At 41.8% G+C, this 27,689-nt stretch overlaps 1 pseudogene; it reads right to left on the bottom strand.

Annotated features, from left to right (window-relative positions):
* Positions 1 to 2,236: 2,236 nt before the first annotated feature.
* Positions 2,237 to 3,202, bottom strand: LOC134371917 (olfactory receptor 6E1-like; annotated as a pseudogene).
* Between the last annotated feature and the right edge of the window lie 24,487 nt (positions 3,203 to 27,689).

Below are 27,689 nucleotides of genomic sequence, written 5' to 3'. Positions count from 1 at the left end.
AGCCTGAATATCACACGTCATTGTTCATAAAACACATTGGAATTATCCCATTCCTTGGAGTCGCTCAATGGTTGCTGTCTCTCACCTTATACTCTCACCTGATACTTACTATGATGTTAGGGCCCATTTTTTTCCTGATCAAATCTGATCTCCTGTCTCCCGTCCTCAAGTTTCAGGATAACCAAACAACTGCTATCTCTGGGTTCCAGTCCATGTTGCAATGGAACAACCTTTCCACCCCAGAGAAGAACCTTATCACATTATTTTGCACAGGAGTAATGCTTCCTTTTGGGGGGGGGGGGGACATGGCTGGTAGGTATGGAGATCTGAACACTTGACCTTGGTGTTACAAGGCCCTGTAATGCTTCCTTTATCTCGACTTCCCCATTTCAAGCTATGCTGTGGACATTTTCTTTTATAGATATATTAGTGGAGAAAGTGATGCTAAGCTGCTGTAACAAAGAAACCTAAAGAAATAAAATAAAAAAAAATACAAAAATCACAGTGGCTAAATAAGATCAATCTTTCTTTTACCTCTCATGTAAGAAAAAGCACAAGAAGTGAAAAGCACATGGGTGGTCCAAGGCAAGCAGGGTCTCTATTCCACAAACATCCAGGGATCCAGGCTGACAGGATGTCACAGTCACCCTCAATAGGTTACTTCCACACCTTGTCCTAAGTTGGTTGGCACAGCTGTCACCATACTGCAGGCAGCAGGCAAATGAAATTTTAAAAATGAAGAGCAAGAAATTTTCTTATAGAACTATGATCCATAAATTACATAAATCATTCTATTTACACCCACATCCAAAACTTAGTTACATGACAAAGGTAGGTGCAAGGCAGGATGGGAAATTCCTCTCTAACTGGACCATCATGCCCAGATAAATTTCACAACATTCTATTATTAAAGTTCTCCATGCCCATGGCAAAAAAAAAAAAAAATAAATGAATAAATAAATAACAAAGTAAAGATTAGATAAGAAGAATGATTAACGAGCCTCCATCATTACTATCAACAGGTCATGCTTTCTTTCACAAAAGAGCAATTCACAGCATTTTCTATTCTAGGAGGCAGAAATAATCACAATTGTGGGGCAAACACACAGAGGAATCCAAGACCAGCGTCAGTGTTGTAGTTTTATAGCTCTTTATTTTAGTGTTGCAGCTCTTTGTTCATTGTTACAGCACCTCTTTTTGCTTGCAAGCAAGGAGAGCACTGGGGAGGAAGAACTCCTAAACCAGTAGCTCCCAGAACAAAGGAAAAGACCCCCTTATATAGCCTAAATTCCTGCCCTTTTCCCTCCCAGGTTCCCATTCAGGTCCTCTCATGTAAATGAGGGATGCTGGGCTGGCCCAGCCGGTGGCTCACCCGGGAGTGTGTGTCATGCATGTCAGCTTAATTTAAATAAGTTATTGATATTGATCATACCTAGACAATATGTTCGTGTCTCTAATTTGAGTTTTTGTATTGAAGCTAGATAGCAAAATAATAAGAAAAGGATCCTTACTGGCCAGCCACCAAAAAAAGAAAAAGAAAACAAAATAATGCTCTCAGCTTAACTAGGAGACAGAAAATGCTTAAACTTCAAATTACATGTTGGGCCGGTCCATGGCTCACTTGGGAGAGCGTGGGGCTGACAACACCAAGTCAAGGGTTAAGATCCCCTTACCCGTCATCTATTTAAAATAAATAAATAAATAAATAAATGAGGGATGCTGTCCTGCTAGTTTGGATTGGCTGATTGTGGGACACAGTCCCGTTGGTCACTTTAGGAGACTAATTTGCCTCTGGCCCATGCTGGGGGGCGAGGGTGGGGGGCGGTGTGAGGCTGCTGTTATCTCATAGAGGGCGGGCCCAAGAAGCAAGCAGGGCAAATGGCAGGGGCCAGAGTTTGCCGTGGAGCATAGAGTTTCTAAAACAGTTTCTCAAGTGGAAAAGGGAAAGGCTCAACAATTAAAAATGCTTAGGGTTCCCTGCAACACAGTCAGCTATTTTTTTTTAATAATGTCTTTTATTTGTTTGTTTTGTTTTTGGCCACGGGCCAGTACAGGAAACCCTGGACCTTGGTGTTCTCAGCACTCTACTCTAACCAGGTGAGCTAACCAGCAGGCCCACACAAACAGCTTTCAAACTAGCATCCCCCACCCCCTTTCTACTGAAGTGGAAAAAAATTGCATTCATTGAAAAACAAGCAAACAAATGAAATGAATAACAAGAAGCCTGCTCTAAGGCTTACACCCCCGATTTCTCAGAAGAAAGCCCTCTCCCCTTGCCCACTTTGTGGACCAGCTCGTTCCTAAGGCAGTAGACGACGGGGTTCAGCAGGGGCGACACGGTGGTTTTGAAGAAAGCCACGCCTTTGTTGAGGTGCAGCCGCCCGGCCTGCGTGGGGCTGAAGGACATGAGGACGCAGCTCCCGTAGCTGAGCGAGGCCACCAGGATGCGGGAGGAGCAGGTAGACAGGGCCTTGCGGCGGCCCCAGGGAGGGCAGGCGCAGCACAGCGCAGATGATGCAGCCGTAGGACAGGGCGGTCACCAGCACGGCGCTGACCCACGTGCACACGGCCACCAGGAAGGAGACCAGCGGCGGCAGCCCGGTGTCCGCACACGCCAGCTCCAGCCAGGGGGCGCTGTCGCAGAAGCAGTGATCGAGGACGCGGGGGCCGCAGAAAGGAAGTGAGGACGTGCAGACGCAGCGCCCGCCGAGCAAGAGGAGGCCGCGGCCCAGCAGCCAGCGCGAGCAGCAGGCGGGCGGGGGCCGTCCTGAGAGCGGGGTGCCGCGGCGGGTGGCAGACGGCCAGTAGCGGTCCGCGGACGCGACCGCCGGCAGCAAGGTCTCCCGGTGCCCAGGATGAAGTGGAGCCCCGTCTGGGCGAAGCACCCGGCCCGTGAGATGGTCCCACGTCCGCTGAGGAGCTGGACCAGGACCTGCGGAGGGACGGCGGAGGTGAAGCCCACCTGCAGCAGGGAGACGTGCGCAGGAAGCAGTACATGGGGGTGCAGGCGGTGCTCAGCCAACGTCCAGGTGACCATGAGCAGGTTCCCCAGGAGCGACAGCACGTACGTGGTGAGGAGCACGGCGAAGAGAAGGAGCTGGAGGCCCCGCACGTCGGTGACCCCCAAAAGCACAAAGTCCAGGGTGGCTGAGCGGTTGGCCACGGGGCCTGGCCCAGGAGGTCCCATCTGCAAAGGCAGCATGGCCCGCCCGTGGTTCAATGCGCGCGCTGAGAAGCCCTGTCACCTGCGTGTCATCCTGGTCTGTCGCTCAAACTCTCCGGGTCCCAGTGGCTTCTCAATAATCCAAGGACAACAACAGTATCTGTCTCACAGGGTTGTTGTGAAGCATAAATGCATGAAAATTTAGAACCGCACTTGGCACATAAACACTGCACGAATGTTTGTAGCTCTTCTCAGGGTACAATGATAAGAAAGTATTATTATCTTCAATCAGAAGATTTTGCTTCCTTTTTATTTTTTAAAAGATGACCGGTAAGGGGATCTTAACCCTTGACTTAGTGTTGTCAGCAGCACACTCCCAAGTGAGCCACAGCCCGCTTCCTGAGATTTTGCTTCCTGATCCTCTCAAAAGCTTGCTATTTGCTGAGTGAATATTTGATAATCCACTTGGGGGTGAGATCTGTTACTCACAGGGATCTTAACTATCTATGGACTAGATACAGAACTAGAATGCCTCCTTTGTCCTCATCTGAAATTCCATATTCATTACAGACCAGCATCGTCTAGTAGAAATATGTGAGACACAAATGTAATTTTTAATTTTTTTTTTTTTTTTTTTAAAGATGACCGGTAAGGGGATCTCAACCCTTGACTTGGTGTTGTCAGCACCACGCTCAGCCACTGAGCAAACCGGCCATCCCTATATAGGATCCGAACCCGTGGCCTTGGTGTTATCAGCACCGCACTCTACTGAGTGAGCCACAGGCCGGCCCAGTAATTTTTAATTTTTAAGAGCCACATTAAAAGAGTAATTAGGGCTGGCCCGTGGCTCACTCGGTAGAGTGTGATGGTGATAACACCAAGGCCACGGGTTCAGATCCCATATAGGGATGGCCAGTTAGTTCACTGGGTGAGCGTGGTGCTGACAACACCAAGTCAAGGGTTAAGATCCTCTTACCGGTCATCTTTAAAAAAAAAAAGAGAGAGAGAGAGAAATTAGGTTGGCCAGTTAACGCAGTTGGTTAGAGCGCAGCCTTAAAACACCAAGGTTACAGGCCAGCCCGTGGCTCACTCGGGAGAGTGCGGTGCTGGTAACAGCAAGGCCACGGGTTCGGATCCTATATAGGGATGGCCGGTTTGCTCACTGGCTGAGCGTGGTGCTGACAACACCAAGCCAAGGGTTGAGATCCCCTTACCGGTCATCTTTAAAAAAAAAAAAAAACACCAAGGTTACAGGTTCAGATGTCCAGACTGGCTGGCCACCAAAATAAATAAATAAATAAATAAATAAATAAATAAAGTAAAAAGAAACAGGTGCAATTAAATTTTTTTTAAAAAAATTTAAATTAACATAGCCAGGCCTGTTGCCAAAAACGGGGGGGGGGGGGGGTTGTCTGGTTAGTTTAGTTGGTTACAGTGCAGTGCTGATAAAATTAATGTATCCAAATTTTATCATCTCAACATGCAATCAATATGAAGAAATTATTCATGAGTTGCTTTACATACTTTTTTTTATTACATCTTCAAAATCTGGTGCATGTTTTACACTGACAACATATCTCAAACAGATGAGCCACACTTCAGTTCTCAATAGCCACACGTGCCTCAGGGCTCCATACTGGACAGCTGAGGTCTAGAACACGACTCCACTTCCCTGGTCACCTCGTATCTATTGTTGTGCCCTCTGTTGAATCTTCTACATCAACCTCAGCTCTCTCTAGATCTCTCTAGAGAGAGATCCCTCACCTAGATCTCTCTAGCACTCAGGGCTGACTCTGTCCCTCCTCTGCTCTGAATCCTCCCATGGCTCCCCATTGCTCTCAGAATAAAGTCCCAGCTCCTCAGCTTGACATTTATTAAGGCCCTTCTTGATGGGGCCCTAAATGACCTGTACAAACTAACTGAAGGATAAATCTCCCAGGCTCCGATACTTTAGATCCCCAGAACTCTATGATATGACCCACTCCATTCCCTTCAATTAAAAACAAAAACAAAATAAAAACACTGTTGTACAGCAAAAAGAACGCTTCCTTAACCGGGGGGGTTAGACAAACCTGGATTTGAACCTTGGTGGTTCACTATGTATGTATATGGCTGTGAGGAAGAGGCTTCCTCTTTATTAGCCTTAGTTTTTTTCCAGAAGGAGACTAGTACCTGCTCTGCCTTTTCCATCAATGTTCTGGGGGACCCAAACAAAATCATTAATATGAAATTTCATAACTATAACATGTGATACAAACATGCGGCTTATTAAAATAATCATGTTCCCTTGATCTGTTGGCATTTTTACTCCTATGGGTTCTATCCAGCTAAACATTTATCATCCAAATCTGATGCTGGGGATTTGCTGTGACCCTGTTCCTGCAGGTTATCAGGTTGCCCTCCCCCAACTCTTCAGGCCAGGACAACTGAGGGAATCTCATGGCCTCAAAATCCATCCAAGGAAAGAACCACCATCCATCCCCTCCTATCCTCAGTCCTATTTTATTTCTATTAGAATCGGGGGGGTGGGGTGGGGTGGCTGGTTAGCTCAGCTAGTTAGACTGTGGTGTTGGTAATACCGAGGTCAAGGATTTGGATCACCTTACCAGCCAACCATCAAAAAAATAAAGGCGGAGGGGAAATCAGGGCAGTCTCCCCCCAACTCAATTCCTCCTTCTACATCGTCAGCAATTTCCTTTTGCTCTGCCCCCAGCCTCCTAGAAAGTAGCCTCCACAGAACAGGTAACAAAATGATTTTACCTGGAATTTATACATTCTCCTTTATCATGAAGGATCAAGTTCTGATTCTGGATTTTTTTCAGATAGACATATAGCATGAAACAGAGACAAAAGGAATAGTAGTCAACCAAACCAACCCAAGTGACTGAGACAAGAGGCACTGGAGAAGAAAAGAGACAGACACACAAAGACAAACAAATAGACATGGAAAGAAAAGAGACTAGCAGCGGCTGGCCGGTTAGCTCAGTTGGTTAGTGCGTGGTGTTATAACAAGGTCAAGGGTTTGGATCCCCACACTGGCCAGCCACCAAAAAACAACCGAAAAAGAGAGACTCGCAGGGAAAACAAAGGCATAAGCTGGGGAAGAGAGGCAGATAAAGAGAAATAAAGAGACAAAGCAAGAGCCGGAGAACTGGAGACAAAGGGAAAGAAACAGAAGAAAGGCAGATAAAGCAAGAAAGATAAGCTGAAGAGAGACAAATAGAAAAATAATAAGAGAGAAAATTAGAGATCAGAGAGCTCATGAGCAAACAAGGAGAGAGAAATAAATTGAGGTCTTTGAGACCCTTGCTAAGAGCGGAGCTCTCTTGCTCTCCAGATTATTCCAGACATGAAGTCGCTCTGCAAATGGGAAGATGGGGAATCCTTTCCCTCTTCCAACTCCCCCAATACCTCCTGCTCCAGGAGGTCCCAAGGGAGAGGTGGATGAAGCCTGAGGGGCCCAGAAAACTTTTAAAACTTCTAATCATTGGGCCGGCCCCGTGGCGCACTCAGGAGAGTGCAGCGCTTGGGAGCACAGCGGTGCTCCCGCGGCGGGAATGTCCAGTGCAGGAGCGCGGTGCGGGCGATACCACGCCAAGGGTTGCGATCCCCTTACCGGTCACAAAAAAAAAAAAAAAAAAACCTTCTAATCATTCTTATGGGACTGATTAACTCAACTTTTTTCAAACTTTGCTCCGGGGAACTTGTTTGGGGGCTAAAGTTTTTGTAGAAGTTCCTTTTTCTTTCCCTCTTTGTTTTTCCCCAAGAATGGAATATGGCCAGGCTGGATTCAGTGCATTTTCTATTCTTCCTCTTGCTTTTCAGCAGAGTAGTGAGTCAATACCATTGGACTAATGGGATTGATAATTCTCCATTCTTCTGGGTCTCTAAGATTTAGCCTTGTCATCATAATGACTACCAATTTTTAAATATCTGCCACAGTGAGTGTATGTAAGTTATTTTACTGTCATGAAACACCTCCTTTTTCTAACATTTCAAACAGCATTTTGGGGAACTGACCTTTCTCAATATGTGAGAGACTCAGTTATTCTTTCTTTACTATTCTCTTCTAGAACATTCTGTTTCAGCTGGGGAGAGACATGGCTACCCAGACAAAAGACTACACTTACCAGTCCCCTTTGTGGGTATGTCTGGACACATGACCAAGTTCTATCCAACTAGATGTGGACAGTAGTAAAGTAGTGTAAAAGTTTACAATTTCCACATCAAGCCCTAAAATGGAAATAATGACCCATCCTCTTCCTTTTATTTTTTTATTTTTATTTTTTATTTTTTGGTGGCTGGCCAGTAAGCTCTTCCTTTTTCCTACTTCCTCCACCTTGTTGATTGGAATGTGGTCACTGGTGCTGAGTCACCATGGATTATGCTTACTTATATCACATTTAGAACCCAGTGGATGGTTATCTGGTAAGAAATCAAAATTATGGGCCAGCCCATAGCTCACTTGGGAGAGTGTGGTGCTGACAACACCAAGGCCATGGGTTTGGATCCCTATATAGGGATGGCTGGTTAGCTCACTTGGGAGAGCGTGGTGCTGACAACACCAGGTCAAGGGTTAAGATCCCCTTACCAGTCATCTTTAAAAAAAAAAGAAAAGAAATAAAAATTATAAGTGTAAGGCAAAATTGTAAAAGACTTTGACAATGGACCAAAAATATCACTGCATATCTTCAGTAAGAAACAAGTACACCCTTGGCTATCTGATTCTATGGGGTTTTATTTCAAAGGTCCCCATGGGATTTTAATTTATGGAGATGACTGAGTGATAAAATGGAAAGGTCAATGTTGTTGAAAGATTTTTGTTACTTACATTTCACAAGGGGAGGGCCACACCATGCAGGGCCACAGGGCGCCAAGTTTGGTCAGGAGACAGGAGTGCGGGGAAAGTATGGCCCAAATCCTTTATTGGGTTTTCTGTGGGAAAGGGAAGGGAAACAGGTTAGCATTGGCTAGTTTGAATAATTCTTGCAGGCTCTGGGCTATTGAGGTGGCCTCTAGTTGTCTCACTCTGGGTCATTTAGGTCAGAAGGGAACATTGGCTATTATTGGGAAATAGAGATAAAGGATATAGTTCAGGGAACAGAGTCGGGATTGGTTGGAGGGTTTCTAACATATTTGCTATTTATTATTTATTTATTTATTGGTTTCGAACATATTTGAAGGAGAGCTTACCATGGTCAGGCCCATTTTAATGCACTTTATATTTTTTTTCACATTTTTTTTGGTGGGGGGAGGCTGGCCACTATGGGGATGTGAACCCTTGACATTGGTGCTACAAGGTGGCACTCTAACCAACTGAGCAAACTGGCCAGCCCTGTTATTTTCACATTTAATATCCATAATAATAACAGCTCACACTTCCATACTGCTTACTAGGTACTGTACTAATTTTAACTACATGTTTTAACTCTATTAATTTTCAAAATGTGAACATAGATACCATTTTTACTTTTTTATTATTTTTTTAAAGATGACCAGCAAGGGGATCTTTAACACTTGACTTGGTGTTGTCAGCACCACACTCTCCCAAGTGAGCCACGGGCTGGCTCCATTACTCTCATTTTTATAGCTGACAAAACGGAGGCAGATAATTTTAGCAAACTTCCCTAGGTCACAGAATATTCTTGATCCAGAGCCCATGAGAAATTTATGCATAAATATATATAGATTTGGTTGCCTGCAGAAGAAAACATTTTTTTTTTTTTTAAAGATGACCGGTAAGGGGATCTCCACCCTTGGATTGGTGTTGTCAGCACCATGCTCAGCCAGTGAGCCAACTGGCCATCCATATATAGGATCCGAACCTGTGTCCTTGTTGTTATCAGCACCGCACTCTCCCGCGGGAGCCACAGACCGCCCCATGAAGAAAACATTTTCATTGACAAGGAAGTCTGATCAATTTATTCAGTGGGACCTGGAATAAAGAACAGGAAGTCAGGAATCTGGGACTTGAGCTATAAGACAAGGTATTTGCATGGTGCGTTCAAAGGCTCTGATTGGCCCACTTTTTCCCCCCCTCTCCATTATAGGACTTTGGTGATCTAGGGAAAGGCAGGAGGGTTGAGCAGCACCGAGGAAGCTGAAGGTGAAGGGAAGGGTGAAGGAGGAGCTTAACAATGGAGGTAAGAGTCTCACAATTCCCCTTTCAGCCCTAAGAACAAGTCCTAAGAGGAGCTGTCTACACCAAACAATTTTTTTTTTTTAAACTTGGCTGTGTAAGTGCCTATACGACAGAGGATTTTAGTGACCAAAGGCCACTTGAAGAGACATTTGTGCACCATCGTTCACAGCAGCATTCACAGTAGCCAAAGGTGGAAGCAACCCAAGTATCCATCGAGGCATGAATGGAAAAACAACATGTGGTATATACATGCCACTGAATATTATTCAGCCTCAAAAAGCAGAAAATTTTATTTATTTATTTATTTTACTATTATTATTTTTTTTATAAAAAGGTGACCGGTAAGGGGATCTCAACCCTTGGCTTGGTGTTGTCAACACCACGCTCAGCTAGTGAGCAACCGGCCATCCCAATATGGGATCCGAACCCGTGGCCTTGGTGTTATCAGCACCGCACTCTACCGAGTGAGCCACGGGCCGGCCCAAAAAGGAGGAAATTTTAGGCTGGCTGGTTAGCTCAGTTGGTTAGAGTGTGGTGTTATAACACCAAGGTCAAGTGTTTGGATCCCCATACCAGCTAGTCACCAAAAAAAAAAAGGAAATTCTGACACATGCTACGACATGGATGAAACTTGAGGATATTATGCCAGGTAAAATAAGTCTGTCACAAAAGGACAACTATTGTATAATTCCACTCACATGAGGTACTAGAGCTGTCAAATTTATAGACAGAAAGAAGAATGGGGGTTGCCAGGGGGTATTGGGAACTGTTGTTTTAGATTTGTAAGATGAAATTTTCATGGATGGATGAATGGATTGTGACAGTTGCACAACAATGTGATTTAACACTACTGAACTGTACTAAAATGGTTAAGATGGTAAATGGAAAGAAGGAATAAATTTTAGTGTTTTGTAGCTTCGTAGGGTGACTGCAGCTAACAACAATTGATCGTACAATTTCAAATACCTAGGAGAGAGGATGTTGAATGTTCCCAACACAAACAAATGACAAATGATTAAGGTGATAGATATGCTAATTACTTTGATTTGATCACTGCATATTATATACATGTACCCAAATATCACATTGTGCCCCATATATATGCATGATTATTATGTGTCAATTAAAAATAAAATTAACAAAAATAAATGTTGTTAAATCCAAAAAAAAGATGATAAATTTTGTTATGTGTACTATACCACAACAAAAATTTTTAAAAATTTTTATTGAATCATAATTGATTATACATATTTTTAGGGTTCAACATTGACATGTTGATCAAATCAATATTACTAGCATGTATATTGTTACAAATCGTACTTCTTCTTTATGCTCCTTGTCCAATATCTCCCCCGCCCCTAATTACCCTAGATTTCTTCTCTCCTTCTGAAAGAATAATGGTTACTCTGTTGATTTGTTGCCTAGATGATCTGTTCAATGCTGAGAGGTATGATCAAGTCCCCCCACAACAACTAAATTTTAAAAAAGAAGAGAAAAAGAACAAAAAAAGGCAGATATAGAGGTAGGGACTGGATTACTGTGCACGAGCTCCAAAGACTGCAGGGATCTTAGTTTATTCATTTCTGTAATTTCCAGGATTTAGAAGCATACCTGGCATGTAGTAGTCGCCCATTCGATATTTGTTAAGTGAATGACTAAATGAATAAAAGAATGATAGTTGGCCCTGTCTTTAAGACCTCTGAAGCACTGTTGAATGGTTTTGAAGCAGGGAGAGGCTTAGAAAACATTTCTACTGTCCTTGTTTTACAGACAGGCATATGAGGTCTAGGCGAAGTCAACAGGCAGAACAGAAAACCCCAGCTATCCATATGCCCAGCTGGATTGAGAGGCAAGATACAATGACGAAAAATATTGGTGAAGAAAGAAGGGACCAGGGGAAAAACTAGGAATAAACTAATGTGAGAAGAATACGTGAATCATCCAAGAATTTCCTTCTGGACACGTGTTGGAGTGAGACCACATTCACTGAACACATGGCACTTAGGTGTTTTCTAAAGTCTTGGTCTATTGACCTGCGCTGCTTCCATCTCTGACTCCCCAACAGTTCGGCAGCACTTTGGGGACAGAATTCTGAGTCTTTAGTGTTATACAGTATAACTTCTGTCACTTAGGAAAACCCAACGATGCTCATTAAATGATTAAATCTATAAATGAGACTCGAAACAAGGAAGCCAGGGGAGATTGAGACCTGGATTTAACTCAAAATTAGAATAATAATATTCAAATAATAAGTTAACATTTACTAGACATTTAATATTGATCAATCGGTTTCTCTGTATGATTGATTGCATTTGACCTTCACATCAACCCTGAGGAGCTGTTGATACTTTTTCTGTCATTTACAGATGAGAAACCTGAAGGTTAGAGACTGACTGCAAAGCCTGCTCAATAGACCAAGTGACAACCCAGGCGGTGTAACTCCAGAACTTCAGTGCTTAGTCTCTACTTATATGGCCCTCCTGTTCTTCATTCTTACCCATCTTGCACCCCCCAGTGCCCAGATGATGCCTAACAGCCCATAAGCCCCCTAGACAAATGTTGACTGGGAAGAAGTGCCAGGATTCATGACTTTACGGATGTAAATTTCCCTTACAAAAGAGTAACTTCTTTTTTTTTTTTTTTTAAGATGACCAGTAAGGGGATCTCAACCCTTGGCTTGGTGTTGTCAGCACCACGCTCAGCCAGTGAGCCAACCGGCCATCCCTATATAGGATCTGAACCCGTGGCCTTGGTGTTATCAGCACCGCACTCTCCCGAGTGAGCCACGGGCCAGTCCCAAAAGAGTAACTTCTATTCTGTTTTCAGAGTTTCTTCTGTGTCTGCAGTTTCTCAAAATAATCAGCTAGCAAAATAATTCTCTTTCCAACTAGGCATATTTAGGGGTGTCACATTCCAGTCTCCTGCAGTCATATATCGGGGTGGCATATTTTGGTCTCCTACAAAGATATGACCAAAAAAAACACAAAAAATCAAGAAACTATTCATTTGATGAGACATTTGAATAAAAACCCAAAAGATTTTTTATTAAAAAAAAAATGAAATATTAAAATGAAATCTTAGGATAAAACAAAGAGCAGATTAAACACAGTTGAGGAGAAAATAATGCGCTAGAACAGAGCTGAAGAAATGATACATAAGGGCCGGCCCGTGGCTCACTGGGGAGAGCGTGGTGCTGACAACACCAAGTCAAGGGTTCAGATCCCCTTACCAGTCATCTTTAAAAAAAAAAAAAAAAAGAAATGATACGTAATACAATTTAAAGAGATAAACAGATAGCCGATAAGAAACAAAGGTTAAGAGATATGGTGGATGTGTGAGAGGGCCCTACGTACACCTACTCAAGGTACTATGAAGTAATATGTCATTTTTTCCTCAAGATTTAATGAAAGACATCAATATTCATAATCAAGAAGCCCAGTGAGTCCCAAGCAGAATAAAAAAAACCCCACACTTAGAACATACCGTAATAAAACTGTAGAGCACCAAAGATGAGAACAGAATCTTAAAATCAGCCAGAGAGAAATCAGTATCCACAGTCGCATTTAGACTGATGACTGACCTCTCAATAGCAACAATCAGGGGCTGGCCGGTTAGCTCACTTGGTTGGAGCCTGGTGCTGATAACACAAAGGTCAAGGGTTCAGATCCCCTGACTGTCCAGCTACTCCCCCCCTCCAAAATAGCAACAATTAGCCAGATAATTATATAAAAAAATAGTTTCCAAGTACAAAAAGTGGCTATCATCCAGCAATTTTACTTCTGGGTATATATCCAGAAAAATTAAAAGCAGGGTTTCAAGGAGATATTTGTACACTCATGTTCATGGTAGCATTATTCACATTAGCCGAAAGATGCAAGCAACCCAAACGTCCATCAATGGGTGGATGTATAAACAAAATGTGATATATATATATATACACACAATGGAATATTATTCATCCTTAAAAAGGAAGCATTCTGACACCTGTTATAACATGGATCAACCTTGAGGACTTTATTCTAAAAGAAATAAGACAGTCATAAAAAGACAAATGCTATTTAATTCTACTTACATGAGGTACCTAGAGAAGCCAAATTCATAGAGACAGAAAGTAGAATAGTAGTTGCCAGGAGCTGGGAGGAGAGGGGAATGGGGCATAGTTTGATGGGCACAGAATTTCAGTTTTGCAAAGCGAAAATGGTTAGAGCCTGGTCTTATAACACCAAGGTCAAGGGTTTGGATTCCCTTACCAAAAAAAAAAAAAAAAAAAAGTTCTAGAGATGAATGGTGTTTATAACTACACAATATGGATGTACTTAAAACTACTGAACCGTGGGACTACACTCAAAAATGGTTAAGATGGTGAATTTTATGTTCTGTGTATTTCACTGCAATTAATTTTGGGTTTTGCTTGGTGGCTGGCTACTGCGGGGATCCAAACACGTGACCAGCACCACGCTCTCCCAAGTGAGCTAATCAGCCAGCCCCTGCAATTAAAAATTTAACAACTCTGGGCCAGCCCATGGCTCACTCGGGAGAGTGCGGTGCTGATAACACCAAGGCCATGGATTTTTTTTTTTTTTTTTTTTTTTTTTTTTTTTTTTTTCCGTGACCGGCGCTCAGCCAGTGAGTGCACCGGTCATCCCCACATAGGATCCGAACCCGCGGCGGCGGGAGCGACGCCGCGCTGCCAGCGCAGCACGCTACCGAGTGCGCCACGGGCTCAGCCCAAGGCCATGGATTTGGATCCCATATAGGGATGGCCGGTTAGCTCACTGGGTGAGTGTGGTGCTGACAACACCAAGTCAAGGGTTAAGATCCCCTTACTGGTCATCTTTCAAAATAAAAAAATTAACAATTTAGCTGTCAATTTAAAACTGTATATGCAGTGAAATTCTTTTTCAATAATAATGTCAAGGTAAAGATACTTTCAGACAAAAACTGAGAAAATGGACTACCACGTGACCTTCATAAAAGAACTTGTAAAGTATTGCTTCTCAACCTGTGCTATGTCCTGGATTCACACAGGAAATGATGTTTCTGTTCCAGTGCAGTTACTCTAATTGGTCCAGGGTTGGGATTTCTTTGGTTTGCTTGTTTTTGGGTAGCTGGCCGGTAAGAGGATCTGAACCCTTGGATGTTGGTGTTATAACACTACGCTGTAGCCAACTGAGCCAACTGGCCAGACACTGGGGTTTGGACTTTAATAAAAGTCCTTCCAAGTGATTTGAATGTGTAGCTAAGATTAATGATGGGGGCACCAAGGACTTCATTAGGTTTAGGGTCAACTCTTCCACCATGAATACTTCACATATGGGGCTCTGAATTTCAAACTGCATCCCATAAGGAGATATCTAATTTTCTATTCTGCCACTTTTAATGGTTAATTTTGGGGGGATGAGAGGAGACAAAGTAATAGAAGAAGGATGCAAAGAAGGGGGTCTTTGGGGTGGGATGTAGCGGCTGCTTTAATGGGTATGTTCTGTTTGTGGTAATTAACTTAGCTGCACCCTGTAATTTGTCCTCTTTTACCTATTTATGGTACACTTGAATACAAATTAACTTTAAATGGGTCTGCACTAGTAATATTTCGAGGTGCTTAGAAGAAACAAACCAAGACTGATGAAGATGAAAAGAGGCCAGGAAAGGAGGATAAAAGAATCACAGTGGCTCCATTTTATGAATTTAATTAATTTGCTTCTAGCCCAAGAAACTGACCTTCCATTAGAATTCATTGCCTGACCAAAAAAACTCTTTACAGGGAATTTGTTATCACTAAAACAGCTATATGTATTTGGGTCTGTTAGTAAACACAAAAAAAAGAAACTCTTTGAGAAAATACGTGTTTCTAGAAACTATGAAATATCGATTCATAAGATGTTGGTATGAGACAATTTAAAATGGATTACTTTTTAGGTTTTAACCTTTAAGATTACTAAACAGTAAAAATCCTAATATATGTAATTAAAACTACTAAAAATAGGGAAACAATTCTGTATGCAAAATGTACAAGAAAATAAAGTGTGTTGTTAAAAAGGAGTAATGTTATCTAAATTCAAAGATTATTTCAAAAAGTAAATTTAAAAGTAAAATTAAAATAAGATAGAAAGGAACCAGTCGGTAAGAGAGAAAGTTATAAAGAAAGACACGGGTATAAAGATGTATTTTTGGTAAGGATGGTTAAAAGGAAAAGAGAGTAATTTTGTATAAAAGATTATTGTATAGAAAATTTTTGTCCTGAAGTAAAATGGCTGGTTATTTAAAAAAGAGATGGACGGCTGCCAAAAACAAAGAACTCAAAAAGAAAGACAAAATATAGGACCGACAGCGAGTCTAAGTGCGTCATGGAAATGTCTGAGTCACAATAATGGCTTGCAAAGGGTACATTTATGAAAGACATTAGAAAAATTGAGTAAAATTAGAAGGCAATTATTCATAAGTTTAAAAAAAATTGAGAATTGATGTCAAAAGTACACTGATAGAAGACTAGAGTTTTTTCCCCTGTGTTGGAACAATAGGGTTTTCTTGAAGCACTGAACTGCCCATAATAGAAAATTGTGAGAGGTTTTCATCATTTAGGTAATTGGCCTAGGAGACAGATTTCGTGTTTTATCAAGACAATTTCTTATGCTTTGGGCCTTTGAAATCTTTTGTCACTCTGGTTTTATTTTATAATAATTTATGATCCTATTTAATTGTTTTAAGCCTTTGTTATTTGACAAACTTCCCAAAATCAAATTCTAAAAAAATTAAGTCTTTTTGACTTGAACTAACTTTGAGATGTTCCAAGGGCCCTGGAACATCTCAAAGGATCTATATGAGAAAGATATTAAAACTAACTGGGCTTATCTGATGGGCTAGATTATATTAAAAACATTGCCAAAACATGAAGTGATGTTTTACCTTCTTTGAGTGAAATAGATGTTATTATGTATTCCAAACTGTGAAAGATTTTTAGAAATCTGATGCACCATGGTATAAATGCTATCAGTCATAATTTTGGTTATTTAAAATTGTTGTATACCACAGAAATAACCAAATTTTCAGTTGCTCAACTCTTATAAGATGTTTTGGCCATTTTAAGTCTTGTCGTCCACAGTTAATTGCTTTATTCTGATGCCTTTTCTCCAAGCTCTTTGTAAGCAATTATAGTTTTAATATGTCGTGTCATCAAGAAGACTCATGTAAAAAATAAAAAGAACTCTGACAAATACAGGTTTCTAATAATTTTGAGTTCATACTGTTGGACTGAATTTCCAAGATTCTAATCAAACAACTGATGGGTTTGTGAAACTGCTAAACTAGACCAGACAGAGCAAGAATTAATTACATGAGACTAAATTGGTAAAGAATTATGAGTTTTATGGCTTTTTTGTTTGGAAACATTGCTGGTTCTTTTTTATGTTTTCCAGATTTAATAAAAAAAATTTAAGCTATTTATAGCTTGCAGCAATTCTGTAAGATATACTTTTGTAAACAGAAATTGAAACATTGTGTTTCCTCTCTACCTGATCCCTCCAAACTTTGGACACAATTGGTGAGTATTCTTATTTTTATGGCAATATGGTTATTTACATAAGTTCAATAAGAATCTGTTCTACTTAACAGGATATAATCACAAACACTGGTTATATTATTCCTGCTGGTTTTATGTAAATAACCAGGCAAATTGGTCATACCTTAATTAGTTTTGGTAAAAATAGAGGTGACTGTAGAAAGAGAAAAAATTTTGTCTCAAAAGAAAACTATAATACACCTGTTATTAGACTGTAGCCCTGTTTACTGTTTTTGAGTTTTATTATCTACCTGTAGGCTGAACTGGATTCTGAATTCTTCTAGTTTTCTCTATTACCTGGCTATAATTCTCTTAAGAACAGGAAATACTCTGTTCCTGAAGCCCTGTAAGCTGAAGCTGGACAACTTGATGTAAATTTCAAGGGACAAGTTTTATGCCTGATGTGTGGGCCACACCAAGAGTTCACAGAAAATGCCTGATGCCATAACCAGAGACATTCAAACTGCAAACCAGGATGAGAAGTTGCCGGCTTTGTGCTGTGGACAGATTTTTTCCCCATCGAGACTGTCAGTAAAATCTTCCTGTCATTATGAGACTCTTACCCCTCTTAATTTTTCCTTACTTATGTTATCCTCTTTCACTTAAAAGGATTATAGTAGACAAATTCCTTGTCCTCCCCTAATTTTTAATCCTTGTTTCACAGCTAATGCTTGCTTGTAAGGAATATCTAAAGGTTATGTAAAGGGTTAACAGCTAAATGCATTTCTGAGTTCTGTGACTCTGCAGTTTGTCTACTTGTCAGCAATTCCTGTGTGGGTGAGAGACTGGGTTGCTCTGTAGCTCAGGCTGCAGAAAGCCCCTGAACCGCATCCCCATCTCTGTGACCTGATTTTGCCCACCTGGTGAAGCCCTTTACCCAAAGCCCCTTACCCACCTTTAACCACCTGGTAAAGACCCCAATTTGGGGACTCTGCCTAGATACCGACAGAGTCAATAGAAAAGCTTGCTTGCTTGCTCAAGAAAGGTATATAACTCCAGTTCTCCCTGCATTCGGGGCCCAGGTTTTTGGAACGTGAGTTCACCTGGGGACTGCTAGCATCATAAATCATCTGACTTCTCCGTTTCTCTGAGTGTCTACGTTTCTTTGGTGACTTCTGCTGTAACAGGATGATGATGTATTTAAAATGTCAAAGTCAGTAGCTTTGGTGGGTACTCTGCAAATTGTCACTCCCTACTTTGACACAGTCATAGATACTAGATTACCTACTAACTAATGGGGAGTCTTTGCATATCATGAAGCTACACTTGAAAATCTGACTACTACTTTGGAAGGACTATCTTGAAGCACTGCACATGTTCTGAGTTACAATCTTCTCTAGACAGCTTAGCCTCTATGTTGATAAATAATAAAAGAGCCCAGACTATCTCTTAGCTGGACAAGAATAAGTATTTGCTACTATAAACACGTCTGGCTGGTTAGCACATTTGTTTAGAGTGCAGCCTTATAACACCAACGTCACAGGATTAGATCCCTGTACCAGCCAGCCACCAAAAAAAGAAAAGAAAAGAAAAAATATGTAAACACTACCTGTTGTACCTGGACTAATACCTCTAGTCTAGTAAAACTAGATATTAACTGTTACATTAGTCCATTTCTGTTGCTTATAACAAAATACCTGGAACAGGGTAATTTGTAAGAAGATGAAATTTATTTTATTTTTTTTTATTTTTTATTTTTTTAAAGATGACCAGTAAGGGGATCTTAACCCTTGACTTGGTGTTGTCAGCACCACGCTCAGCCAGTGAGCGAACCGGCCATCCGTATATGGGATCCAAACCCGGGGCCTTGGTGTTATCAGCACCGTACTCTCCCGAGTGAGCCACGGGCCGGCCCAAGAAGATGAAATTTATTCCTCACAGTTTCAGAGGCTGGGAAGTTCAAAGTCCAGGGGATACATCTAGTGAGGGTCTTGGTGGTGGTGACAGGGACCCAGGGGTCTCACATGGCAGAAAATGGCAGAGCAGAGAGAGACAGACTCTCATGCTTTTTAAAAAAAATCCCTGAGAACCATGTCCCTGACCACCATTATTAATCCATTAACTACAGCTTGGTCCTATAGTCTAATCACCTCTTCAAGGCCCCACCTTTCATTAACATAAAAGAATTTCCAACCCTCAACAGTTAACAGTGGGAATTAAGACTCAGTGAGGTTGGTGGAAGGTATCCAACCTACATCAACTGAATTTATGAAAAAGCATCTCGGTTACATAAATTTAATAATCCTACCACTCAACAAATTTGGGATTCCACTAAAACTCTTATGTCCTCTAAGAATGTGTTTTCCTGGCTATCTGATGAAATAGAGGCCGTATCTGAGACAATATTACAATATGACTTATTAATGTTATTGGTCATTTTGCTCTGTTTTATAGGCTACAAAGTTATACTGCTATGCATTACTAAATGCTTGACTCCTGAGAAGAGATCCCTTACCATGATGATGGTAAATCAACATGCGTGTACTCTCTTCCTGAAACCTCCTCTGAGGAACTGCATGGACCCCAGGCCACAGCCGGCCAACTGGTCATCGAGGGACTTGATTAATAATGTCATTCCCCAAAACTGATCAATAGGGATGCCTTGCCATGCCATTGATCTAAAGGGGGGAATTGAGGAAGAAGAAAAGAGGCCAGGAAAGGAGAATAAAAGAACCACACTGACTCCAGTGATTCTAGGCCCAAATGACACCAACAGTTATTTCTACTAAATATTGAAGAAAAAAATCATTTCAGGGCTCCAGAAACAGTTCCAAAAGAAAAGAAAAAAAAAATAGAATTTTTGCCCTCTGGAAATGGAGGCTGGGAGACAGGGGGTCGGAGCTGGCAAATTGATCTTTGCAATATTTGTTAACTTTGACTCATTTTGATTTTTTCTTTTTCTTTTTTTTATTGAGGTTTTTCTTTTTTTTTATTGAGGAGAGGTAGCATTTAGTACATTCAAAATACTGTGGAACCACCACCTCTATGGTGGTTTAGTTCCAAAACATTTTCATCACCCCAAAAGGAAACCCTGTGACCATTAAGCAGTCGCTCCCTGTTCCTCCCTCCTCCCTGGCAACCACAATCTGTCTCTATTTCTGGGTATGTCGTATAAATGGAATAACACGATATGTGACCAGTTGTCTCTGGCTTCTTTCACTTAACATAATGTTTTTGAGGATCATGCATGTTGTATGCATCAATACTTCATTCCTTCTTATATTTCTTTGTACGGATGTACTGTGATTTGTTTATCCATTCACTTGATGATGGACATTTGGGCTATTTCCACATTTTGGCTACTGTGAATAGTGCTGCTATGAACATGAGTGTGCATGAATTTGAGTACCTGTTTTTGATGCTTTGGAGGATGTGCTTAGTAGAGGATATATATGCACACATGGGTTTTTCTTACATATAAGTGAGACCATGCAGTATTGTCTTTCTGTGCTTGGCTTATTTCACTAAGCCTAACATCCTCCAGTTCCATCCATGTTGTTGCAAATGACAGAATTTCCTTCTTTTTAAAAGCTGTATTCCATTTGTGTATATATGTATTTTTTGCCGTTGTTTTTGTTTTTATTTTTTGTTTTGTTTTGGTGGCTGGCTGGTATGGGGACGCGAACCTATGACCTTGGTGGTATAAGGGTGAGCTTACCATTTTTGTATATTTATATATAACACATTGGTCAAAGGGTATAAAGTTTCTTTTCTTTTCTTTTTTTTTTTGCATCAGTATGCACGTTCTCTCTCTGCGGGCTGTCAGCGTGTTGCAGCTGGAGCACAGGAGAGCATGAGACAATGCCTTTTATTTAGATTTTTCTCTGCAGGGGGTTTTTGGGTATCATTTTTATTCCATCAGCAAGCTTGAATTAATAATTTAAAAAGGACAAGGGAAGCCAGTTTTTTTTCCCTTCATTAGCACGTCTCAGGTGATTAGCTCGTGCTTCCTTCTTTTGGTATCAGGTTATCTATCAGATTGGGACCATCTTCTCATTGTCCTGAAGTTAACCTGTGACCTCTTCCGGTTGGCAAGCTGTGGTTAATATCTACCCTATTAACGGGGTGGGACTATTGCAGTTACAAAGTAATAGACAGTACTATCATATGACCTATGTCTATTGCTAAATGTTAAGTACAAATTTGCTAAAAGGAACAATGCTAACATTTAAATTCTAATGGGGGTGTAATGATCTTATGTTCTAATGGAATGAACCTACTGTTGATATGGAAAAAGAACAGTGGATATTTGAGCAGCATTATCATGCACATCTTGAGGTTATGCATTCGCTGTGGCCCTATAATCTTGATCTAAATGTCAAAGTGTCCTTGTGCACAGCACCGTCCCTCACAAAACCAGTTACATTTGCCTCTTAGGTCTAATTTTGCAGGTTTAATAATTTTACAGCATATATTTTTATCCCAGCACCTGATTCTTAATGGTTTATTTAAAACTGGATACCACCAAGTAAAGGGGGTTCTACAGTTTCGTTCCCATATCCTTAATTTGTCCCAATCATATAATTTCTCATGAATGCCAACCGTTCTCTTGCCATGAATATAACCTCCAGTAAATGATGTTTGCCAACTTACATTAGGCTGCAGCTCATATTTAGTCATGAGCGGTGCTTTTGGAACATATGTTGCTGTGGTCAATTTACCATAAGGGGATGATTTTGAATTGTCCAACTGACTCGGATCCTCTGTGGGAATGTTTAGTTCAATGACTGTATAATTATTTGTGTTTTTTTATAATCTTTTGGGAATTCAGAGAACTGCCACCCTAACTAAAATATCGAAAGAGAAGGCAAAAGCCACAAAGCCGAGGCAGGAACCCTGATGGGTTGTAGCAAGGGCTCGTAGCTGCGGCCTGGCCAGCAGCTCTCCCTCCAGCGGCCTTGCCAACTCGGAGAGGGCAGCCCAAGCTGACTCCTTTAGGATCCTGCCACGGCGTGGACCACGCCAGCTCCCCCTTTTTTACTTTGGAATTTGAAGGCGAGGAGTTCTCCTTGTGTTGTCTTTATTGCGGATCCGAGGTATCTGATGAGGACCTAATTCGAGCCCCGCGTTGGTGTCATTTTGCCAGAGAGCAGCTCCAGTCAAGTTTGCGGGTCCTTGAAAGAGGCACGAGGAAGCCGGCGAAAATAAAAACCACAGACAGAGACCTCAGTGCATCAGTCTGCACGTTCTCTCTCTGCGGGCTGTCAGCGTGTTGCAGCTGGAGCCAAAGGGTATAAAGTTTGTTAGGAGAAATAAGTTTTAGTAATCTATTGCATAGCATGATGACTATATAGTTAATAATAATGTACTGTGTATTTCAAAATTGCTGAAAGAGTACATTTTATTTATTTTTTATTGGTGGCTGGCCAGTACTGAGATGCGAACCCTTGACCTTAGTGTTATAACACCATGTTCTAACCCACTGAGCTAACCAGCCAGCCAAGAGCAGATTTTAAATGTTCCCACCATGCAAAAATGGCACGTAGGTGAGGTGATGGGTATGTTAATTAACTGGATTTAGAAATTCCACAATGTATACATACGTGGAAACATCACATTGTACCCCATAAATATATACAATTATTATTTGTCAATTAAAAATAAGATAAAATAACAGTTTTTACCCTGGGCATAGTTTATCTTTTTGAAAGCAGCAGCAACATTAAAATCCCAAGAAACTAAACAAAACCAAACAGCTGCCATGACCTCTAGGATCTCAGGATGAAGGCATAATTATTTAATACCTGGAAAGTATGGTCCTAGCCAACCCCTCAGCTTCTCCAAGCATTGAACATGCTATTTTCTGGGTCTAGAATAGTCCTCTTCCCCTCCCTGCCTCTCTTTTAATTTGACAAACTCCTAATTACTGTTCAGGTCTCAGTGTAAATGTCTCTTGTTTGGAAAATTCTTTCCAGACCTTTTCATCTAAATGGGTCCCTTTCCACACCACCACCATATTCTCTCGTAAGCTTGGTCCTGCCCTCAAAGACACAGTCCATTTTACAAAACCAGCACGGGGACAAGAGCATGGTGCAGATAACACCAAGGTCAAAGGTTCTGATCCCTATACCAGCCAGCTGCCAAAACAAACAAACAAAAAGAAACCGCAGGGACACAAAATAGATCAGTTGTTGCCGATGGCTGAGGGTAGCGAGGGCATTAACTGCAAAGGGACATGTGGAGCTTTTTGGGGTGAAGGAAATGTTCTATATCATGATTGTGATGGTTATATGACTCTATACTTTTGCCAAAACTTATGGCATTTAAAAAGGGTGTCTTTTATTGAATGGAAATTACATCTTAATAAAAAACTGTTTTGGGCCGGCCCCGTGGCTCACTCGGGAGAGTGTGGCCCTGGTAGCACCGAGGCTGTGGGTTCGGATCCTATATAGGGATGGCAGGTGCACTCATTGGCTGAGTGTGGTGTAGAGCACACCTTGCCGAGGGTTGCGATCCCCTTACCAGTCAAAAAAAAAACTTTTGTTTTGTTTTTTTTTTAGTGGCTGGCCAGTATGGGGATCCAAACCCTTGACCTTGGTGTTATAACACCGTGCTCTAACCAGCTGAACTAACCGGCCAGCCCAAAATGTTTTAAAATGTAGTTCATTGTAAAGGTTACCTGTTGTTGTTTGCCCGCTTACTTGCCTATTTTCCCAAATCTGTGAGCTCTTCGAGGGCCGGACCATGGTCTGTGTTGGTCATCCTTGAGCGCCCAGTACAAAGCTTGGTGCACAGTAAGCAGTTAATAAATATTCCAAAGGCAAGTGAATGAATGCATGGATAGCACTTATGCCAGCCTCCAGCTCCCTGTTTTACCTGACTACCTTCCCCCTGAAATTTCACCTAGTTTATCCCCAACACTTTTTTTTTTTTTTTTTTAAAGATGACCAGTAAGGGGATCTTAACCCTCGACTTAGTGTTGTCAGCACCACTCTCTCCCAAGTGAGCTAACCGGCCATCACTATATAGGGATCTGAACTCGTGGCCTTGGTGTTCTCACCACCACACTCTCCTGAGTGAGACACGGGCCGGCCCTTAGGATCCCTTTCTGAAATACTCCTTTAGTGGGTCCATTGAAGAGGCTTCCAAAGATGATTCTATCAGGCTAGACTCTAATACCCTGTTCAACAGAGCCCCAGCTCTTTCTCTCTCCTGCAGACTATTCTGCGGTATATAAAAATCCATCTCCTTTCTCCTGCTCTGGTCTGAGTCCTATCTTGTTGCCTTCTTTCTTTTCCCCTTGCACCCTTGGCCTCCTGGAATCCTTGGGCCTTGGACAGGTGGGAAGATTTTCCACCCCTGCCTGAGATACAGGAGCAGGAGGAGGCGTGAATCTGCCTCTCATCGCCTAGAAGCAGCCTCATTCCAGGGGAAGATGCATGAGCATTATCGCGGGTTCCTTTCCCATTCACACTCCCTCCCATTTCTCTTCTTTACTACCCAGGTTTGATTCAAGAACCACTGAGTTAAATGGAGAAAGAGTGGGCAGAGAGAGCAAGATGCAGAACTTCAAGCCCAGGCCTACCCAGCCACGAGAAAGCAAGTCCCAGCACTCAGATACTTCACCAGCGGAGGCCTTGTTCTCCCAAGGCTTTTGGATCTCCAGCGCGCACCTCTGCCTGTCCTTGAGAAGCCTGCCTTGGTGACCCAAACTAAACTTCTCAACTGGATGACTGTGAGCTAAACAGGTTGGTGGCCACAGTCCTTGTCTTGCCCTCAGATCCTTATGATGTAGCCCAAGTCACAGAAGCATATGGACATTTTCAAGAGGAGGAGAGTCCCAATGCCTTCAGTCGCCTTTATCAATATCTCTCCCTGTCTGACAGCCGGCTGGAGAGAGAGAGTTCTGCCACCGATCCAGTCCTGGGCATCTCTGGCCAGCTAAGTTTTTGTAATACGTCGATGAAGGAAAATAAATACTCCCATAGAAGGTTTATATATATATATATATATATATATATATATATATATGTATGAGTGGTGACTGATGTGATTTAATTAATTAATTTTGGGTTTTAAATATTTGCATTAAAGTATTATTCATCTTTTTTTTTTTTTTTTTTTTAAAGATGACCAGTAAGGGGGTCTTAACCCTTGACTTGATGTTGTCAGCACCATGCTCAGCCAGTGAGCGAACCGGTCATCCCTATATGGGATCCGAACCCGTGGCCTTGGTGTTATCAGCACCTCACTCTCCCAAGTGAGCCACGGGCCGGCCCCTTATTCATCTTTTTTAAAAAAAATTTTTTACGGGGTGGCTGACTGGTACGGGTAAAATATTGTTTATCCATGGGCCGACCTGTGGCTCACTCGGGAGAGTGTGGTGCTGATAACACCAAGGCCACAGGTTCGGATCCCATATAGGGATGTGGGTTAGCTCACTGAGTGAGCATGGTGCTGACAACACCAAGTCAAGGGTTAAGATCCCCTTACTGGTCATCTTTTTAAAAATATATATATATATTGTTTATCCCTTTTTTTTTTTTTAGTGTGGCTGGCCAGGACAGGGATCCAAACCCTTCACCCTTGTGACACTGTGCTCTAACCAACTGAGCTAGTCGGCTAGCCCCTGTTTATCTTGATTGCTTGAGTTTGTTTGTTTGTTTTTTTCTCCAGCTTTATTGAGGTATAATTGACAAATAAAAATTGTTATATTCAGGCTGGTTGCTTAGCTCACTCAGCTAGTTAGAGCATGGTCTTGATAACACCAAGGTCCTGGGTTCTATCCCTATACTGGCCAGCTGCCAAGAAAAAAATTGTATGCATTCAAGGTATACAACATAACATGATATGATTTATATATCCAAGTGGTTACCACAATCAAGCTAATTAACATATCCATACCTTACATAGTTAGCTTTTCTGTATGTGTGTGCACTGAGAATACCTAAGATCTAGTTTCTTAGATTGCTGAGCTTTTTGGTGACCCCTTAAATTTTGCACCTGGAGTAAACACCTGACTTACCTTACCCTAGTCCTGGCCCTGTGGCTCAACAAATGTCTCTTTGCTCCAGCCTTTTTGGGCCTCAGTTTGCCCACCATTTCATGTTCTTTGGGCCACTGTTATTTTCCTGAGGGATGAGAAGGTGCCCTCTCCCTATCATTCTTGCCTCAGTTTGCCCTCAATGAAAATCAGCAAATAATAGCATTCAATAATGTTTTTTGAGCACTACCATTCCGATCAGCTTCCTAAGCACTTGACATATCATCTCATTTAACCTACTCAGCAAACTCATGAGTTAGGTCACATTGTGATCTTTTTGTTCAGATAAGGAAATTGAGGCAGAGGGACTAAGGAACAAAGGTCCTTCCTTGCAAGCTCTCTGAGATTTTCCAGATTGTCAGAAAATGAATTTCTTGTTTAAATCTCTTGTGAGATTAAAGTGTGCTTCTTCCATAGAGATACTGGGCTTCAACACCGTAGCAATGTGAACAACTCTCTTTCTGGGGGAGAACAGCAGGCTCCCCAAGATAAGGATACTGGGATGAAGGGAGGGCGTGGCAGCAGAGTAGGCAGTACTTCTGCCAAGAATCTGTGGCTTCTGATGTTGGGTTCATCTTGGGGTCCATAGAGTTGAAGGTAAGTGGAGTTACCATAATGGCAGTGTACAAACAAGGTGGGTATCCTTAAGAATGTTGGATAGAATGAGAAGTAGCCTGTAAGACAGAAGGGCTATTGATTTGGTCCCTCATTTGTTAGCTCATTAATTCTCTCATTCATGGAGAGAGCTTCAGGAATTGTACCCCCCTGGTTCTTATTCTTGATTAGCTGCTTATTATGTTTGTGTCCATAGATAAAAAATGTCACTTTCCTGAGAAAACTCTTCTTTTTTGGGGGGGGCGGCTGGCCAGCACAGGGATAGAACCCTGGACCTTGGTGTTATCAGCACCACACTCTAACCAACTGAGCTAACCGACCGTGTGTGTGTGTGTGTGTGTGTGTGTGTGTGTGATGTGTTCCATATGTTTAGGCGACACTAGAGCTTTTTTATTTATAAAATGTTATTTATTAATATTCTTTTAACCTGACATACTTATCATTCACTTATGGTGAGAACACTTAAAAATCTGTTTTCGCAATTTTCAAGTATACAATACATTGTTATAAACTATAACCACCATGTTGTACAGTAGGTCTCTTGAACTTATCGCTCCTAACTGAAATTTTGTATTCTTTGACCAATATCATACCAACTCTCTCTCCCCTCAGCCCCTGGTAACCACCGTTCTATTTTCTGCTTCTTTGAGTTTGACTTTTTTAGATTCCACATGTAAGTGAGATCATGGGTGTGTTTTTTCTTTTTTTTTTAAAGATGACTGGTAAGAGGATCTTAATCCTTGACTTGGTGTTGTCAGCACCACGCTCACCCAGTGAGCCACGGGCCATCCCTATATAGGGATCCGAACCTGTGGCCTTGGTGTTATCAGCACCGCACTCTCCCAAATGAGCCACGGGCCATCCCTATATAGGGATCCGAATCCGTGGCCTTGGTATTATCAGCACCACACTCTCCCAAGTGAGCCACGGGCCGGCCCCATGGGTATTATTTTAAAATTGTGGTTATAGGCCGGCCCGTGGCTCACTCGGTAGAGTGCGGTGCTGATAACACCAAGGCCACGGGTTCGGATCCTGTATAGGGATGGCCGGTTTGCTCACTGGCTGAGCGTGGTGCTGACAACATCAAGCCAAGGGTTGAGATCCCCTTACCGGTCATCTTTTTAAAAAAAAAAAATAAAAAAAATAAAATTGTGGTTATATATACATAAAACATAAAGTTAACCATTTTAACCACTTTTAAGTGTATAGTTCAGTGGCATTAAGTACATTC

Source organism: Cynocephalus volans, chromosome 3 (assembly GCF_027409185.1).
Source record: "Cynocephalus volans isolate mCynVol1 chromosome 3, mCynVol1.pri, whole genome shotgun sequence".
In the NCBI taxonomy this organism is placed as follows: domain Eukaryota; kingdom Metazoa; phylum Chordata; class Mammalia; order Dermoptera; family Cynocephalidae; genus Cynocephalus; species Cynocephalus volans.
This window is presented reverse-complemented; position numbering and strand designations above follow the sequence as displayed.